The sequence below is a fragment of the Pipistrellus kuhlii genome, unplaced genomic scaffold (genome assembly GCF_014108245.1).
Source record: "Pipistrellus kuhlii isolate mPipKuh1 unplaced genomic scaffold, mPipKuh1.p scaffold_m20_p_19, whole genome shotgun sequence".
NCBI lineage: Eukaryota > Metazoa > Chordata > Mammalia > Chiroptera > Vespertilionidae > Pipistrellus > Pipistrellus kuhlii.
The window spans coordinates 15,632,669-15,641,678 of NW_023425504.1; positions in this window are offsets into that span (position 1 = coordinate 15,632,669).

The window sequence follows — 9,010 nt, forward strand, 5'->3', positions numbered from 1 at the left end:
TAATATTACCACAGACCCAGCAGATTTCTTTCAGCTAGTATTTGCATGGCATATTATCTTCAATCTTTTATTTTTATGTTTTAAAATTTATTAGCAATATGTAACTTATATCTGCTTCATCTTCCAGGTTTAGGATTTTAAATGGAGAATTTAATCCATTATATTTAATGAAATCACTCACATATTTTTTTATATCCATCATCTTGCTATTTTTTGCATTGTATATTCCTTTTCTATTTTATCTCCTTTCTTTAACTTTTTTTGAATGACTCAAATAATTTTATAAATAAAACTAAAATATTAGAATATACTAATCCACTTTATTCCCTCACACATACTGTTATTGTTGTCATGTACTTTATTTCTACACATATTTTAAATGCAAGATTTTTTTTATCATTATATTCAGTTTTTAAATTATGCATGTTTATCCTTTTATATGTTTCCATCTGGTATAATTTTCTTTCTCCCTCATGTACTTCATTAAACATTGCTTTTAAGTTAAGTATACTTGTGACATCTCTCACTTGTTTATGTAACAATGCATTTATTTCATGTGCATTTTTGAAAAGTATTTTCACTAGATATGTAATTCAAGATTGCCAAGTATTTTATTTGTTTAACATGTCATTCACTTATTATTCATAATTTCTTTTGAGAAATCAATTGTCAAATTATTGTCCCTTTGATTATAATTTACCCTGTGCCTCCTCAAGATGCTTTTAAGATTTTATTTTTTGTTTGTTTTTTTTGTCAGTATAATCGTGATATGACTACTAGTATATGTGATTTTTACTGAACTTATCTTTTTTAAAATATATTTTATTGATTTTTTACAGAAAGGAAGGGAGAGGGATAGAGAGTTAGAAACATCCATGAGAGAGAAACATCAATCAGCTGCCTCCTGCACACCCCCTACTGGGGATGTGCCCACAACCAAAGTACATGCCCTTGACAGGAATCGAACCTGGGACCTTTCAGTCCACAGGCTGATGCTCTATCCACTGAGCCAAACCGGTTTTGGCATTACTGAACTTATCTTTATTGGGGTTTTCAGAAATTCTTGAATCTGTAGGTTTCACCAGTTTTGGAAAATTCCAGATATTATCTCTTCAGATATTATGTCTGCCTTGTTTTCTCTTATCTCTTTAGGGATCACCAATTACTAATATGTTAGAACATTTTAATATGTACAATATTTATATTATGTCTTTTTCTATATTTTATCATTTTTGTTATTTCACTCTGTTATTTAAAATATTGTTCAACACATCTATTGAGATTTTTAAGGTAGTTATTTTATTTTTATATTTGTTGTTTTTTATTTTATATACTTTCTATAAATTCTCTTTTCATGGTGAAGTCTTAAACTATTCTTTTATTTTTAAAACATTCTGGTTCTAACTCTTAGGATATTTAATAGTTATTAGCAAATTTTGAACTTTTCATTTAAAATTATAGAGGCTCCAGATGACATTATACTCAATTCAAAATTGTTTAAACTTTACTCTTTTGTACAGCATAGTGGGAGTTGATCACTATAATCTATTGAAAGTCTAGGTTGTAGTTTTGACTAGGCCTGGATTCTATTTCTGAGTCATTCCTGTTCTTAGGGGATAACTCTCCAGAGATTTACTAATAGCTTACTATTTCACCAGGACCTCACCCCTAGCAGCACATAACCTCTTAACTTTTTCTCCTAAGCACAGTAAAACTGCCCAAAACTCTCTTCTTCTTTCTAGAGAATTTCAGCTTTACATCTTTACCTCTTGACCCATGCAAGATGTTTTGAGGAGAAAAGTGATCATGTATTTGGCTCTTTAAATTTCCAATTTTGTCACTCCAGCCCTGTGAGATGAACAAAAGCTATGCTAAATTTTTCCCTTTTTCTCCCTCATCTCCTCATAGCCATTTATCTAGGCTAAATCCAGATTTTTAGCTTCTAGTTTACACTCAAAATTGACAATTTGGGAAAAGCAACTACATAATATCTACTTTTCAGGATTCTACTAACATATTTACCATTCTCCTTATAGCTTTTATAGTGTTTAAATTGATTATTTATGTTGCTTCTTTTTCTTTTAATTCTGCTTTTTTAGGTGTTATTTGTAAAACCATTGGTCCATTACAACATGTTCCATCTCTTCTGGGAAATAGAAGTCTCTGCTTGTTTTTGTGATGTATTAATAATATGTATTTCATCCTCAGAACAACCCTATGCCTTATGTACTACTATTATTCCCTTTTCAGATAAAAAAATAATGATGCAAAGAGAGGTTAAAGAACTTCTCAAAGTCACACAATAAACAACATAGCCAGGATTTGAACTCAGATATCAGGAACTGGAGTTTATACTCTTAACCACATTAATAATATACCTACTATTAAGAAACAGATTAAGTACCCATCAACAGATGAGTGGATTAGAAAACTGTGGTGCATCTACACAATGGAATACTACACAGCTATAAAAAAGAAGGGATTTTTACCATTTGCAACAGCATGGAACTGTAGAGCATTATGCTAAGCAAAATAAGCCAGTCAGAGGAAGATAAATATCACATGATCTTAGTCATTTATGGAATATAATGAACAACATAAACTGGTGAACAAAAATAGAACCAGAGACATAGAAGCATCAAATAGCTTGTACAACCTATGAGGGAAGGCAGGGGGGAAAGGGGTAAGAGATCAACCAAAGGACTTGTATGCATGCATATGAGCATAATCAATAAACACAGACAGTAGGTGGTCGAGGACATGTGCTGGGTGTGGGAGTCATCAAGGAGAGTTCAATGGGGGGTGGGGGATGGAGGGGGAAGGAGACTCATGTAATGCTTTAAACAAGAAAGAATTTAAATTAAAAAAATAATATACCTGCTATTAAGAATATACTCTGAGAGCTCTCCAAATAATTATGATAATACCAGAGGCCAGGTACATGAAAACCTGCACTCGGTGGGGAGTCTTTCAGCCTGGCCTATGCCCTCTCACAGTCCAAGAGCCTTTGGGGAGCAGGCTTAAGCCATCAGTGCTGCGACAGAGGCAGGAGAGGCTCCTGCCACCATCACTGCACTCGCCAGCCTGGCTTCTGCTGAGCCGTGCTCCCCCTATGGGAGCACACTGACCACCAGGGGGCAGCTCCTGCGTTGAGTGTTTGCTCCCTGGTGGTCAGTGCACGTCATAGGAACTGATTATTCTGCTGTTCGGTCAATTTGCATATTAACCTTCCATTAGATAGGATAGTGTTCAACATCCATCCTATCTAATAAAAGGGTAATATGCAAATTAACTGTCACTCCATCACAAAGATGGCAGTGCCCATAGCCACAAGATGGCGCCATCCAGACCTCTCAGCTCCACTGGAGACCCCCAGTCCTAAGTGGGATGGCCACTGAGAATGGGCAGCATGAGTGGCCTAGCAGAATGCTTGCTTTGTCTCTATGGCTACAAGGCAAATGTTTCACCCTGGCTGCTGAGGGCCTCTGGGCAGTGGGCACAGAGCAGCAGGGCCAGGGTTGGTGGGTAGAGGATACTTGAGTTGATGCTCTGGCAACAAGACAAGCATTCCCCACCCGGCCGCGGATGGGCCTCTGGGCAGTGGGCGCAGAACACTACTGGTACAAAGGATTTGTACACAGGGCTTCTAGTTTATTATAATTCATATACCCATTTGTTTATGAGTAGATACTTAGATTGACTTTAGTTTTTTTGTTTTTTAAAAAATATATATTTTTATTGATTTTTTTTTTACCGAGAGGAAGAGAGAGAGATAGAGTTAGAAACACTGATCAGCTGCCTCCTGCACACCCCCTATTGGGGATGTGCCCGCAACCAAGGTACATGCCTTTGACTGGAATCGAACCTGGGACCTTTCAGTCAGCAGGCCGATGCTCTATCCACTGAGCCAAACTGGTTTTGGCTGTCTTTAGTTTTTGTTATCACAAGCAATGTTGCAATGAAAATATACTAGTATATACTTTTATTTTCATATACTGTATATGCATACTGTAAATTCCTGGCAATGGATCTTTTAAGTCAATCAATATACTCATTTTACATTTTGGTATATATCGCTAAATTTCACTCTAAAAATATCATACCACATTACACTTTTACCTAATTATATAAGACTTCTTCTTCTCCAAAACCTCACCAATACTTGCTTTATTAAATTTAAGAAAATTTTAATATGTATAGATTTTGATTTTAAATGAGGCTAAAAATTTGGAGATCATATTCTTTCTTATCTTTTCACCATAGAGATATTTGCTGAATCTCATTAAATTGACTTTTGCATTCTTATTGTGAATCAGCTTGAAAAAATTAGGTATATTTCATGTTTACACTTAGATTTCAATCATTCTTCTAAATTTCTTGTTTATTTCTAAGTACCTAATAGATTATTTATTATGTACTTTGGTTTCCTACTACATCATTTTACCATGGTATGTGTATTTCAGTACTAATAAGATTTAATCAATATTTAATGTTTTCTTCTGAGAATTTCTTAAACTAGCACTTTTTAAATTTGTATCATGTTCCCTTGGGATATAAGTATATATTCCATGAAAAAAATGGTTGTCTATAGATAAACTTATATGAGAAATACATAGTTAAACAATGCCAAACTGGGCTTTTCAAATAGTCAATGCATTGGAAATCTCCAAGAGGTATGTGTGGTATGCAGCATTCATAAAATATACTTCACCAGAACAAACTTTCCTTTTTTATTTTTTAGAGAAACTCATTGAATTAGCATTCTAGAAAACATAATTGAGAAAATGCTATCTGAATATCCTATACGTATGTGGAAGAATTCTGTACACATTGCAAATGCTGAGTGACCCGAGGCATAATATATATATATATAGTGGTCATCTATTTTTAGAGGAAGTGTCTCCAGATAAGAATTTTTGGATATGCTAATAATAATTGGTCATGTATTAATATGAACTGATGTCAATCAATCATGTGACTAGAAAATAATTTGAAACTACTTATCATACTTTAAAAGGGTTGCTGTCTAAATTTTTCATATATGAATAACAAATAATATTTATTGAATGGTATCCCTATGTGATGTTTCTCAAATCTTCATCCAGTGTATAATTATAGTTCAACTGATCTCAGAACTCAGAGAAAGAAAATCAATACTGAATTGCTATCTGCTATAAGTTAGCTAAGAATATTTCAGTGTGCCCTAGCAGGTTTGGTTCAGTGGATAGAGAGTCAGCCTGTTGACTAAAGGGTCTCAGGTTTGATTCTGGTCAAGGGCACATGCCAAGGTTGCAGGCTTGATTTCCCCTCCCCAGTAGGGGATGTGCAGGAGGCAGCCAATCAATGATTCTCTCTCATCATTGATGTTTCTATCTCTCTTTCTTTCTCCCTTCCTTTCTGAAATCAATAAAATATATATATTTTTTTTTAAAAGAATATATCAGTGTAATTGATAGAAAGATAGTGATTTTATATTGGTAAATCATACTTTATTTGCAAACCATCAGGAAATTGTGAGAATGGGAATGAGTTATAATTAAAACGAAAGTGTTCAAGAGAACATCAGTAGTTCTCTTTAATACAATAAACTCCTGAGCTTATTAAGTTTGGGTCTCATCGTAAGGGGAAATTTAAGAAAGATTATGCCAGTTTAAAACCAAATGATTATCTTTAAACACAGTTAATAGCATTTTACAAAATATTAACAAATTCAAACATATGTTCACTAAACTACAATATTTGTTATTATACCATTTTAATTTTAATGAAAGAATTTGGATGATTTCTTAATGGTCTAAAATCTGAAAATCTGGAGTAGCTTACTATTTTTTTCTTAATTTTTGCTTTCTTCTGAGTAAACTATTCATTCTCCTGCTGATCCATCTATACAAAATAAAATATATTTGGTTTTGTCAAAATAAGAATACTACTAAGATCTGAATATTTGTGTTTCCACAAAATTCAGATGCTGAAATCCTAACACTTAAGGTAATAGTATTAGGAGGTAATTATGTCATGAAGGCATAGCTTTCATGAATGTGGTAAAAGCCCTTATAAAAGAAGACCTAGCGAGATTCACTAACCCCTTCTGCTATGTGAGGGCACAGCAAAAGGTGCCACCATCTATGACCAAGGAAGGTATTCCCCAACAGACATTGAATCTGCCAGTTCCTTGATCTTGAATTTCCAGCTTCTACAACAGTGAGAAATAAATGTTTATTGTTTATATGCCAGCGGTTTATGATATTTTTGTTATAGCAGCCCAAACAGATTTAGATGGAGACCTGGAACTAATAATGGGGTACTGCTGTAACAAATACCTAAAAATGTGGAAGCAGCTTTAGAACTGTGTATTGCCTAGAAGTTGGGAGATTTTTTATGTACATGCTAGGAAAAAAAACCACATTGCATGAAGGGCTTGTTAGGGGTGATTCTGCTGGGAACTCAGGGAGAAGAAGAAATCTCTAGAGAAAGCCTCAATTTTAAAGAATAAGTGATTGTGAACAAGATGTTGGCAGAAATATGGATAGTACAGGACATCCTGATGAAGTCTCAAAGGGAAACGAGGAACATTTTGGAAACTGGAGAATAACCTAGCCAAGGGGACAAAGTCACCTCAGAAAGCCCCATCTAAGACAAAGCCCAGCTAATCTATGGAGGTAGGGCTACTCTCCTGACCCTAGAGCAAAACCCCAGACATACTACTCCAACTTAAGTGCTGCTCCCTGAATTGCAAACAGCAAAACCACAGGACCACAGCTGCTGGAAGCTGTAGGAACAAAGCCTTGGAGGCCCAACCAGGCTTCAGTGTGTCCATAGTGGAGCATCAAGCCTTGGTGTTTGCTCCACTAGATCTTTTATTTATCTTGGACTTGCTACTCATTTTTTCTTCTTATCTCCTTTTTGGAATCAAAATGTCTACCCAATGCCTGTCCCACCATTGTATTTTGTAAGCTCATGACATGTTAGATTTCAAGGTTCATATCAGGAAGAACTATAATATTTACCTCAGAAGGAATCATATCTTAAATCTCCACCATATCTGATTTAGATGATATTTAGATTTGGACGTTTGAGTTGATGGCATGCCAGGACATGAATTTGAAAGACCAGAGGTGGGATGCTGTGGACTGAGTGTATCCCCTCAAAATTCATATATTAAAACTTAATACCCAAGATTATGATGGTCTAGGATAGGGGTGTCGAACTCAATCAGAGAAGGGGCCAAAATCTAAAATCCAGACTAAATCGCGGGCCAAATGGTTTACTGAACAGTCATAAACTGTCATTGTGATGGAAACGCAGCGGAGTGCAGTGATGACAGCGCGGTGCGGGCCACATTGCAAGGCCTGGCGGGACGGATTTGGCCCACGCGCCTTGTGTTTGACACATGTGGTCTAGGAGGTGGAGCTTTTGAGAAGTGCTTAGGTTATGAGTGCTGAGCCCTCATGAATAAGATGAATACCCTTCTAATGAGGCCTAAGAAAATTCCCCGTGCCTTCTTTTATGTGAGACTATAGCACAGATACAGCCATGTGAGGTTATACATGGGCTTTCACCAGGCACTGAGTTTGCTAGCGCCATGATCTTGGATTTCTCGGCCTCCAGAACTGTGAGAAATAAGTGTTTGTTTATAAGACATTAAGTTTATGGTATTTGTGTTATAGCAACCCTAATGTTCTAAGGCAAATACAATAGAAATATTTGTGATACTTATGATTATATGCATAGCTCAGAATTGTATGTCTATGGCAAGAACATGAAACATCCATGGGAAATAACTAGCTATGAGCCTTTTGTTAGGATCCTGTTTACATTTTATCAAAACGTTTTTTTCCTTAAAACCATTTGTATCTTGCAAGTATATTCATTATGTGAATTAAAACATTATTCAGGGAGGGTTCAAGTTAGGATAGTAAGCCTGTATATTTAATATAAACTAGTGAAATGCATATATACATTACCATACCAGCTGGTGGTACTGGCTATAATAAAACAAGAGAACTTCAGTTTTACCCTGACTGGTGTGGCTCAGCTGAGTGGTCATTGTCCTGTGCACCAGGAGGTTGCTTGTTCTCTCCCTGGTCAAGGGCACATGCCTGGGTTGCAGGCTTGATTCCAAGTAGGGGTCCTGCAAGAGGCAGCCAATAGATGTTGTGCTTTCACATCGATAATGTTTTTCTCTCTCCCTTCCTCTCTCTCAAAAAATCAATAAACTATTCTTAAAGAGAGAGAACTTCAGTTTAAATGAATCTTTATTATGGCTAATGACATACTCACACAACACTAATTAATTTACTCATAGTCAAATAGCTGTTCTCTGTACATTTACATCAACTCACCTTAAAGGCTAAATCCTGCCTAATTTAAAAAAACTATTTACTATGAACACTTGCTTCCTCAGAGCCACACATACATAAAAGAAAACATAAAAATAGAGCATAGAAGAAATAAATTCTTCTATAATAAAATTAGATATTAAAATCTTGTTTCCTAAAGTAACTACTTGTAAATTTCTGATCTTTGTTTTCTTTTCTGATCTGTTACACTGCTTATACTTCTTTGTTTTAAATTACTTTCATGAGGCACACTCCAATTCCGATTCTGACCCGTCTTGCCTGTTTAGATTTGTTTTTTGTTTTTTTTTGCCATAGTATTTTTTTGGTCAGATATTTGTTTGGCCTGTGTACATGCTGTGAACGAAAAGAGCCACATGCTAGCCTGACAAGCTCAGGTGAGGCCTGCGTGGAAGTCTTGCAAACTCAGAGACCTTAAATAACCACAAAAGATGGTTTGAAAATTAAATATCTAACTACAAACAAGTTACAGTGGATAGTCATGTCCTAGACCAATATTTCACCTGACAAAAATCAACTTAGATCTTCTTTACTGAGCCCATTTGCCTTTTTGCCTGTAAGATAACTTATCTGTGAGATGTCTGGGTAACTTGTAACTTACTTTTTACCCAGGATCCCTCAGGGCACAACAAATGGCCTGGAGACATTCCCTC